Source organism: Panthera uncia, chromosome D1, assembly GCF_023721935.1.
Source record: "Panthera uncia isolate 11264 chromosome D1, Puncia_PCG_1.0, whole genome shotgun sequence".
NCBI classification, from domain to species: domain Eukaryota; kingdom Metazoa; phylum Chordata; class Mammalia; order Carnivora; family Felidae; genus Panthera; species Panthera uncia.
In genome coordinates, this window is record NC_064808.1 from 50,492,069 (window position 1) to 50,504,236 (window position 12,168).

Here is a 12,168-nt window from a genome sequence, read left to right on the forward strand (position 1 = left end):
CCAGCTGTCAACAAAAAATTACAAGGTATATAAAAGGCAAAATACAATTGAAAAAGATAAACCACAAGACCAGACATGGCAGGGTATTTGGAATTATCAGGCTGGGGATTTTAAACAATTATGAGTAACAGGCCAAGGACTCTAATGGACAAAGTAGACATCATGAAAGAGCAGAGAGGCAATGTAAGCAGAGAAATAGAAATACTAAGATGAAAACAAAAATAAATGCTAGAAATTAAAAACAACAACACTGTAACAGAAAGAATGACTTTGACAGGCTTATTAGTAGATTGGATATGGCAGAGGAAAGAGTCTCTGAGCTTGAGAATAGATCAATAGAATTCTCAAAAACTGAAAAGCAAAAAGAATGAAGACTGAAAAAACCAGAAAAGACATCAATGACTATGGAACAACCACAAAAGGTGTAACATGCACATAATGGTATTCCAAGAAGAAAGAAAGGAATATTTGAAACAATAATGACAGTATTTCCCCCAAATGAATGTCAGACGCCAAACAACATCCAGGAAGCTCAAAAAACACCAAACAGGATAAATACTGCCCCCCCAAAAAAGGCCTACATCTAGGCATATCATTTTCAAGATACCAAAAATCAAAGATAAAGAAAAAATAATGAAGGAAGCTAGAGGGGGTAAAACACCCTACCTATAGGGAAACAAAGATAAGAATTATACCTGACTTCACCTCAGAAGACATGCAAGAAAGCAAAGAGAGAAGTGAAATATTTAAGCAGGTGAGAGACAGAAAACAACAACCCAGAATTCTCTACCCTGTGAAATTATCCTTCAAAAGTGAAGGAGAAATAAAGGTTTTCTCAGACAAGCAAAAATCTCACTGGGTATGGCACCTTACAAAGAACCACACATCTCTATCCCACAGGTTATTGCAATGTAACATTGACAATTCCTCACCAAGAGATTAAATCTTATTAAACTCCCTCTTGAATCTGAGCTGGACTTAGTGATCCACTGACAATCAACAGAATGTGACAGAAGTCCAGGCCAGAAAAAGCCGAGAAGCATCCACCTGCATGTCTTGGCATTTTTCCTCTCTGTATGCTCACTTCAGGAAGCTCTCTCTTACAATCCAGCTGCCATGCAATGAGAAGTCTAAACGATATGAAGAAGCTTTGGGGAGGTCCTCTAGTCAACATTCCCAACTAAGCCCAGTCTTAAAATCATGTCAACCCAGGAACAGATATGTGAGTCAAGATGCCTTCCACTGATTCCAGCCCATAGCTATTCAATTATCCCCACCTGTTTGAGTAGAAGAAAGCCACTGCACTCCACTCCACTGTATTCTTTTTGAATTCTTGACCCACAAAACCTGTGAGAGTGATAAAATAGATGTTATTTTATGCCACTATGTATATGATTGTTTGTTAAAAAGAATAGATAGCAAGAACGCTGGATTTTACTGAAATAATTTGGGGGTTTACTTCTGATTCATTATTGATGATTTTTTAAAGCATATCACTTTTATTTAAAAAATGTTTTTGAATTTTTAATATAGTTTACAACTCAGTTGGCAAAATTCATTTCTATTTGACTGTAAATCTTCACTAAATCATTTGTTCACACCAAATTCCAATATGTTTTGTTCCTCCAATATATACTATTCTGGTTATAATCAGGGGAGACAAACCACATGATAATTTAAACAGGGAAAGTTTATATAAATAATTTTCAACTGTAACAAGGATTGGATTATCAAGAGATTGGCTAGTAATGAGAGAGAATTCTAAAGAATATAGCAATAGCAGATGTAAGGAACAGCCCCTACCACTAGAGACAAGAAGGATTGCCCAGGAAGACCCACCTTGAGCTGAGAATCAGGCCCTGTTGGAGAGGGCACAAGATGATACACCAAACAGAAAAGAAGTTGTTGTGATGGTATGTCAGTTGAAATTGCTGGAAATCCACAGTCTAGGGTGCTGAGGACAGTTGTTCACAAGAAGGTACCTCACCAGACGCTCTGTCATAAACCCACCCCAGGGAGATGGTGCAGGAAGCACCTGACCACTGGGTACTTCTAGCTGCCAAGCACCACAGGAGCTGGGTGCTTGGGAAGATGTGTAGGTCCTGGGCACTAAAGAAGCTGTGCATGCTGCAGCAAAGCCTTCCAGACAAGCATGTAACAACCAGAAAGTAAAACCCTTTCTGGTTACCTCAGTGAAATAGAATACTAAGGAACTACAGGGGCTTGTCCCCCAACAACAACAGAAAATAAACTATCACAAACTGTTATAATTCCAGAACCCTGGAAACTAGTCAAAGATTTGCAGAAACCAGGTGACATTTAATCAAGAAAAAGTTGACTGAATCTCAGCAAGAGAACTCGGTGATATTTTAACTCACCCTGGCCTGATTCCTCCCTCTTTAGTTCAGCAGTGGTCTTAAAAATGGCAGCTCATGTTCCGCATGGGAGGGTCCATGGTGCTGGAAGAAGCAGAGCAGACATTGCTCTCAAAGAATTATAGTTGTTTATTTTGACCCGTCTTGTGATTTCTTGAAGGACACATGCAAAGAGGTTGCTTTTATTTCACGTAACTCAGAACTCTCCCAGGATAGGGTGGTGGTTACTTATGACCATTTGTCAAAATCATTTAAAGACAAATGGAGTAGCCTCTGCCATCTGAGAGAAGAAATTATAGCTGGAGAAACCACAGATTTACCAAAAAACATTAGAGGAAAGGCTGGGGAGTGAGATATCTCACTGGAATAAGTGCTTACTTTGAAAAGCTTCCATATATTCCTGGGACATGTCAAACATGTCCAGGGCTGAGTGCATATTCAGAAAAGACCGTAAAATGCCCTTAACTCTTATCTTGGCTGACCTTCAGTCTCTGTACGGTAGAAAACCAATATTACAGTAGCTGTATAAAGTGCCTAGTTGACTGTTGAAGGCATACTTCAACACACACAGACCCCACCTGCAAAGAATGGAGTATTTTCATTCCAGACAATTAAAGAAAATTCTGTTAAATCACTAGCTGACCACTAAACTAATCAACAGAGACTTCAGTAACCACAAACAACAAAAAATATAGATTTGTAAATTTTATCTGGAATCACTAAAGAGCCAACAGTTCTGCCACAAGGAGTCACTGCTTAGTGTCCTTTCATTTCATCCTGAAGGACTCATTTCATCCTAAAGGCCACAGAAACCCCAGGGAGGGGGAGAATTTGAATTCCAGAGTCGTTTCATTATAATACTCAAAATGTCCACTTTTAACCAAAAATTATGATGTATCCAAAGAAATAATAAGTATATCTCATACATAGGCATAAGAAAAAGACTTAATAGAAACTGTCTTCTTTTAAGTTTATTTATTTACTTTTGAGAGAGAGAGAGAGAGAGAGAAGGGAATGGGAAAAGAGAGAGGGGGAGAGAGAGAATCAAAAGCAGGCTCTGTACCATCAGCATGGAGACTGACACGGGGCTCGAACTCACGAATAGCAAGATCAGGATCTAAGCCAAAATCAAGAGTCAGATGCTTAACCAAGTGAACACCTAGGTGTCCCAAGAGAAACTATCTTAAAGATGCTCAATGAGCAAACGAAAACCATGAACAAAAACTAGAGCAAACCAATATTTGTCACACCAAATCAAGAATATCAATTAAAAAAGAGAAATTATAAAAAGAGACCAAATAAAAATTCTGGACTTGAAAAGTACAATAACTGAAATAAAAATTCACTAGAGGGGTGCAATGGCAGATGTAAACAGGCAGAATTTAGTAAATTGAATACAAGTCCATTGAGATTAACCAAAATGAGAAGCAGAAAAATAGAATGACAAAAAGTGAACAGAACCTAAAAGAACTGTAGGGTGCCAATAAATCACATTAACACAAACACAATGGGAATGCCAGAGAAGAAAAAAGAAAAATTAAGAATATTTGAAGAAATAGTCACAGCAAACTTCCCAAATTAGATGAAAGATTCGAATCTATACATTCAAGAGCTCAATAAATTTTTGTAGGATAAACTCAACAACATCCACATTGAGACATATTATAATCAAACTTTGGAAAGACAAGGAAAAAGAATCCCAATGGTAGCAAGAGAAAAGTCATAAGAGAGCCTCAATAAGATTAATGATTTCTGATGAGAAATCATGAAGACTAGAAGTCAGTGGGATGGCAAATTAAAAGTTCTGGAAGAAAAATGTCAAGCAAGAGTTCTGTATCTGCTAAAGCAATCCTCAACAATAAAGGGAAAATTAAAATATAACCTGCCAACTACCAACAAAACAAAAACAGAGTTCATAGCTAGAAGAACTATTCTACCAAAAAAATCCAAAAGGAGTCTTTTAGGATGACATAAAAGGATTCTAAACAGTATCTCAAATCCATACAAAGAAATAAAGAATAGCCTTGGTCTGGCCAGCAGGCATGAGGTTGGACAGAGGGCCAGTCCACTGAAATACAAAGGGAGGAGCCTGAGCCACTGCTGCCAGAGAAAAGCATGTGTACAACCTGAGCCATGAAAATGAAGATGGCCACCAAATCATGCCCCGATTGCAACCAACATGCTCCTGTTGTATGTAAATCTTCTCCTTGTGGTTATGCATTTGTTAATAGGAAACTTCTAAAAACAAATCACTAAGAGAAATCATCATCTTTTCAGATGTGAACATTATCGTATCTTTGAAAGATTTCTCAATACTTTTTTATCTGATCTTAAACTAGGATTTCATGCACCTATAGGAAGTAGACACATCAAGTCTGTCTTTAGAGAAGGCTCTGTTAGTAAAAGGACTATACTTAGTGGCTTGAAATTTTTGTTCTGGAATGTGAGTCTGAAAAATGAGCTTTGAGGGAGACCCATATCTGTTTTAAATGAAGACCAGTTGAAAGCCATGGTGGAAACTTACTCCCAAACAGCAATTCAAGGCCTTACAGCAGACTTCAGAATTTCTGCTATCCAGCTTCTGGCTGCCATAGGAAATGTGAAAACACTGGACAACTAGGTAGGTATCACACCACAATGGATGATCACAAACAGATGTTAGGAGAAGTACTTATCTCTCTTTTTTTTAAGTTTATTTATTTATTTTGAGAGAGATAGAGAGAACACAAGCAGGGGAGGGGTAGAGAGAGAAGAAAAGAATATCAAGCAGGCTCTGTACTGTCAGCGTGCAGCCCCAAGCAGGGCTCAAACTCACAAACCCTGAGATCATGACCTGAGTCAATGAAATCAAGAGTCAGACACTTAACTAACTGAGCCACTCAGCCACCTCAAGATCTCTTGGTCTTAAAAGAGCAGAGACCTATCTTGAAGAGGATCATGGGCTTTGACAAAAAATAAAATTGAAAGAAATCTGGACAATAGTCGGATGTTGATGAAGTTTCCAGATATGTGTTATAGCCATCATTGCAAACAAAAAAGTGTCCAGTAATGTATGGTGGCCTGCAAAAAGGGCATTTCATTACTGCTTTCTAAACCAGCTTAAACTAATTTCTTATTGTCAAGAAATTGAAGTTACATATCAAAAAATGTTTTATAAGCACTCTGCTTTGGTTAGGAGACATGGACCTATACTTCTTCATGACATTTCACTACAGACTTCACAAAATCACCATAGTAAAGTTAACTGAATTGGGCTAAAAATTTCTGCCACATTCATAATACTCACTGGAACTTTTTTTCAGTGGATTACCACTTTTTTTGTCATTTGGATCTCTTTATATGAAACAGAACATTCTCTAGGTGCCTGGGTGGCTCAGTTGGTTAAGCATCTGACTCTTGATTTTGGTTCAGGTCATGATCTCACAGTTTGAGAGTTGGAGCCTACATTACGCTCCTCACTGAAAGTGCAGAGCATGCTTGGAATTCTCTTGTTCTCTCTGCCCCTTTGCTGCTTATGCATGCACACAAGTGGATGCTCTCTCCCTCTTTCACAAAATAAATAAAAGAGAAGCAGCAATTGGAGAATTTGAATAAATTTTAGCAATGTTTAATTAATAAATATGGTATATACTATTTAATATTTGGAGAAATTTATCATTTAGGGAAAATGTTTAATGCTAATTGTACATAGTTTGGTAGAATGAAGCTTTTCTTTTTCGAAAGAAAGAAAGAAAGAAAATATAAGAAGGAAGGAAGGAAAGAAGGAGGGAAGGGAGGGAAGGGAGGAAGAAAAAGGAAAGAAAGAAAGAAAGAAAGAAAGAAAGAAAGAAAGAAAAAGAAAGAAAGAGAGAAAAAAAGAAAAAGAAAGGAGGGAGGGAAGGAAGGAAGGAAGGACACAAATAAGTTTACAACATAGGTAAATATAAAAGACAATAATGTTCAACATCACTAATCACCAGGGAAATGCAAGTCAAAACCACATGAGATACCACCTTACACCTGTTAGAATGACTAAAATCAAAAACCCAAGAAACAAGTATTGGTGAGGATGTGTAGAAAAAGGAACCCTCATGCACTGTTGGTGAGAACGCAAACGGATGTAGCCGCTGTGGAAAACAGTATTAAGGTTTCTCTAAAAGTCAAAAATGGAATTACTATATGATCCAGTAATTCCACTACTGGGTATTTACCCAATGAATATGAAAAAACTAATTCAAAAAAATATATGCACCCCTATGTTTACTGAAGCTTTATTTATAATAGCCAAATTATGGACACATCAGAGTGTCCATGGATAAATGAATGGACAAAGAAGATATGGTATAAATATACAATGGAATATCACTCAGCCATAAAAAATAATGAAATCTTGCCATTTGCAGCAACATGGATGGATCTAGAGAGTATAATGCTAAGTGAAATAATCCAGTCAGAAAAAAGATATATACCATGTGATTTCAATCATTTGTAGATTTTAAGAAACAAATCAAAGGGAAAAAAAAGAGAGAGATAAACAAAAAAACAGACTCTTAACTAGAGAAAATAAACCGATGGTTACCAGAGGGGAGGTGGGTGAAAGACGGGTAAAATAGGTGAAGGAGATTAAGAGTACACTTATTGTGATGAGCACTGAGTAATATATGGAATTGCTGAATCACTGTATTGTACATCTGAAATTAATGTAACATTATGTATGTATATATGGTAACTACAACAGACTTAATTTTTTAGTTTTATAAAAAGGCAATTATATATTTTAGTAAATACCTTTTTTTCTATATGATTTAAAGTACAACTACCAAACAAAATTCTACATGTATGTTGAGGGACTGACATAAAGATGTAATTTGTGACAATAACAAGATAAGGGGGATGAAGCTATAAAAAAGCAAAGTACTTTTAATATTATTGAAACTAAACTGATATTAATTCAAACAAAATTATTATAAATTAAGGTGTTAAATGTAATCCCCAGGGAAAAACTACAAAAATAAACAAAAAAATATACAATAGAAGAAGAAGGAAAAAAGAAATGAGAAGAGAATCAAAGCAGTATACTCTAAAGTATTTATGTAACACAGAATTGAGAAATCCAGGCATACAAAAGATATAAGATATGTAGAAGACAACTAGAAAAATGGCAGAAGTCCTTCCTTATCAGTAATGACTTTAACTAGACTAGCAGGCAGAAATTGGCAGAAATTGGTTTTTAAAACCAAAAACACAAGTAAATTGAAAGTGAAAGAACAGGAAAAGATAATCCATGCAAATAGTAACCAAAAGAAAGCTATGATATATATTAGTATACTTAATATAAGAATAGACTTTAGGCCAAAAAAAAAAAAAAAAGCTATGTGAGATATAAAATAATGGCAAAAGGTAAGTCCATCAAGTAACTATGACAATAATGCATATACATCCACCAAACAACAGAGCCTCAAAATATAAGAAGCAAAAATTGACAGAATTGAAGGGAGAAGTAAAGAGTTCAACAATACTTGGGGATTTCAACAACCACTTCAATAATGGATAAAATAACTATACATAAGATAAATAAGAAAATAGAAAACTGGAATAACATTATAAGCCAACTAGACCTAATGGGTATATATAGAACATCCAACCCAGTAAGAGCAAAATGCACATGAAACATTCTCCAGAACAGGTCATATGTTAGCCCACAAAACAAGAGTAAATAAATTTAAAAAGACTGAAATCATGCAAATTATCTCCTCTAATCACAATGGAATAAAATTAGAATTCAATAATAGAAAGAAAACCAGAAATTTAAAAGGGTGTGAATATTAAGTGACACACTTCTTTAAAAATTTGGGTGAAAGAGAAAATCAAATAGAAAATACTTGATAAGAATAGAAATGAACACACACCATACCAAAACTTATGGGATAGAGCAAACACATTCCTCAAAACTTATACCTGTAACACCTACATTGAAAAATAAAATAAATTTCAAATCAAAAACATAACTTTCCTGCTTAAGTAACTAGGAAAAGAACAGCAAACTAAACACAAAGCAAGAAGAAAGATGGAAAAACCAAAGATCACAATAAGATAAGTGAAACAGAGAATAGAAAAGAATTAAAAAATCAACAAAAACAAGACTTGGTTCTTCGAAAAGATCAACAAAATTGACAAGCCTTTAGCTGGACTGACTATAACAATTAGGCAACAAAATTACGTAAAAAGGATCCAAATAAAAAAGGAAGAAGTGAAACTATCTCTATTCACAGATGACATGATCTTATATATAGAAAATCCTAAAGAATACACCAAAAAAAAAAAAAAATCATTAGAGCTAATGAATTCAGAAATGTTGCAGGATACAAAAAAAAAGTTGTATTTGTACACATGAGCAAAGAACAATTCAAAAATAGAATAAGAAATACTTCCATTTACAATACCATCAAAAATTATAAAATACTTAGGAATAAATTTAACCAAGGAGGTGCAAGCCTTGCTCAATGAAAACTACAAAGCGTTTCTAACAAAAATTAAAGTAGAACTAAATGAATAGGAAGACGTCTGTGTTCATTCCTCAAGACTTAATATGGTTCACAAGGCAATACTCCCCAAATTCATCTACAGATTTAAAATAACCCCTAGCAAAACACAAATTGCTTTTTTTTTTTTCTTGAAGAAATGCACAAGCTGATCATAAAATTCATGTGGAATTTCAAGGGACCTTGAATCAAAACAATCATGGAAAAAAATCAAAGTTGGAGCATTCACACTTCACAATTTCAAAATAAACCTCGAAGAAAAGTAATCAAAACAAAGTTGTATTGACATAAAGGCAGACAAATAGTTGGATGCAGAATTGAGAGTCCAGAAATAAACTTGTATGTTCATGGTCAACTGATTTTCAATAAGGCTTGTGAGATCATTCAATGAGAATATAATAGTCTTTTCAACAAATGGTACTGGGACCACTGAATACCCATGTGCAAAGACAGAAGTTGGACCCTTCAACACGCCATATACTAAAATTAACTTAAGATGAGTCACAAACTTAAATATCAAAACTAAAACTACCAACCTCCTAGAAAAAAATGTACAAGTAAATCCTCATGATCTTTGTTTAGGCAAAGCCTTCCTAGCTAATACACCAAAAGCACAGGACAAGGGTTGGGGGGAGGGCGGAGAAATAGAAAAATTGGACTTGATCAAAATTAGAAATGTTTGTGCTTCAAAGGATATCATCGGTATATTATATATAGGATCCTGGGAAGATGGCGGCGCCTCACCTATGGTCCTTGGGCCGGTAGGTCACTGGGCGACCCGCAGCCAGGCCACGGCTGGGGAGGCAGTCTGACCTCCGCATGGCAGTTCATACCTTCTAACAAGCTATTTGAAAAACTAAAAAAAGGAGGACAGCCAGGACCCGATCCTGGGAAGATGGCAGCGTAGGAGGACGCTGGGCTCACTGCGCGTCCTGCTGATCACTTAGATTCCACCTACACCTGCCTAAATAACCCAGAAAACCACCAGAAAACTAGCAGAACAGAGTCTCCAGAGCCAAGCGCAGAGGAGAGGCCCACGGAAGAGGGTAGGAAGGGCGGCTAGGCGGTGTGCGCTCCACGGACTGGCGGGAGGGAGCCGGGGCGGAGGGGCGGGCCTTCGGCCAAGCAGAGCTCCCAAGACTGGCTTGCAAAAATGGAGGGGACAGAAGGAGTGTGTTCCAACAGCAAGCGGGACTTGACATCTGGAAGGTTATAAGCTAACAGCTCTGCTCGGAGAACAGGAGGGCTGGAGGACAACAGGAGGGAGAGGTGTTGAGCCCCGGATGACAGAGCTCAGCTTGGCGGGGAACAAAGGCGCTCGCCAGTGCCATCTCCCTTGCCCATTCCCCAGCCAAAATCCCAAAGGGAACCAGTTCCTGACAGGGAAGTTGCTTGCATCACAAAAACACCCAAGGCTGTGCTTCTGCAGATCCATCTCTCCAGTGGGTCTGACTCCCTCCGGGTGCCACAGGGCCCCTCCCAAAGCGGATCTCTGAGGGGAGAAGCGAGCTGAGCCTGCCCCTCCCGCCCCTGTGCACCTTGCCGATCCACCCCAGCTAATATGCCAGATCCCCAGTACCACAATCCTGTCAGTGTGCAAGTAGCCCAGACGGGCCACACCACCCCACAGTGAATCCTGCCCCTAGGAGAGGGGAAGAGAAGGCACACACCAGTCTGACTGTGGCCCCAGCGGTGGGCTGGGGGCAGACATCAGGTCTGACTGCGCCCCGCCCACCAATGCAAGTTATTCAAGACAGCACAGGGGAAGTGCCCCGCAGTCCTGCACCACTCCAGGGACTATCCAAAATGACCAAACGGAAGAATTCCCCTCAGAAAAATGTCCAGGAAATAACAACAGCTAACGAACTGATCAAAAATGATTTAAACAATATAACAGAAAGTGAATTTAGAATAATCGTCATAAAATTAATCACTGGGCTTGAAAACAGTATAAAGGACAGCAGAGAATCTCTTGCTACAGAGATCAAGGGACTAAGGAACAGCCAGGAGGAGCTAAAGAATGTTATCAACGAGCTGCAAAATAAAATGGAGACAACTACGGCTCGGATTGAAGAGGCAGAAGAGAGAATAGGTGAACTAGAAGATAAAATTATGGAAAAATAAGAAGCTGAGAAAAAGAGATAAAAAAAAATCCAGGAGTATGAGGGGAAAATTAGAGAACTTAGTGATGCACTAAAGAGAAATAATCTACACATAATTGGTATTCCAGAGGAGGAAGAGAGAGGGAAAGGTGCTGAAGGTGTACTTGAAGAAATAATAGCTGAGAAATTCCTGGATCTGGGGAAGGAAAAAGGCATTGAAATCCAAGAGACACAGAGAACTCCCTTCAGACGTAACTTGAATCAATCTTCTGCACGACATATCATAGTGAAACTGGCAAAATACAAGGATAAAGAGAAAATTCTGAAAGCAGCTAGAGATAAACGTGCTCTAACGTATAAAGGGAGACCTATAAGACTTTTGGCAGGCCAGAAAGGAATGGCAGGAGATCTTCAATGTGATGAATAAAAAAAAAATATGCAGCTGAGAATCCTTTATCCAGCAAGTCTGTCATTTAGAATAGAAGGAGAGATAAAGGTCTTCCCAAACAAACAAAAACTGAAGGAATTCGTCACCACTAAACCAGCCCTACAAGAGATGCTAAGGGGGATCCTGTGAGACAAAGTACCAGAGACACCGCTACAAGCATGAAACCTACAGACATCACAATGACTCTAAACCCATATCTTTCTATAATAACACTGAATGTAAATGGACTAAATGCGCCAACCAAAAGACATAGGGTATCAGAATGGATAAAAAAACAAGAGCCATCTATTTTCTGTCTACAAGAGACTCATTTTAGACCTGAGGACACCTTCAGATTGAGAGTGAGTGGATGGAGAACTATTTATCATGCCACTGGAAATCAAAAGAAAGCTGGAGTAGCCATACTTATATCAGACAAACTAGACTTTAAATTAAAGGCTGTAACAAGAGATGAAGAAGGGCATTATATAATAATCACAGGGTCTATCCATCAGTAAGAGCTAACAGTTATAAATGTCTATGCACCGAATACAGGAGCCCCCAAATATATAAAACAATTACTCACAAACATAAGCAACCTTATTGATAAGAATGTGGTAATTACAGAGGACTTTAACACTCCACTTACAGAAATGGATAGATCATCTAGACACATGGTCAATAAAGAAACAAGGGCCCTGAATGATACATTGGATCAGATGGACTTGACAGATATATTTAGA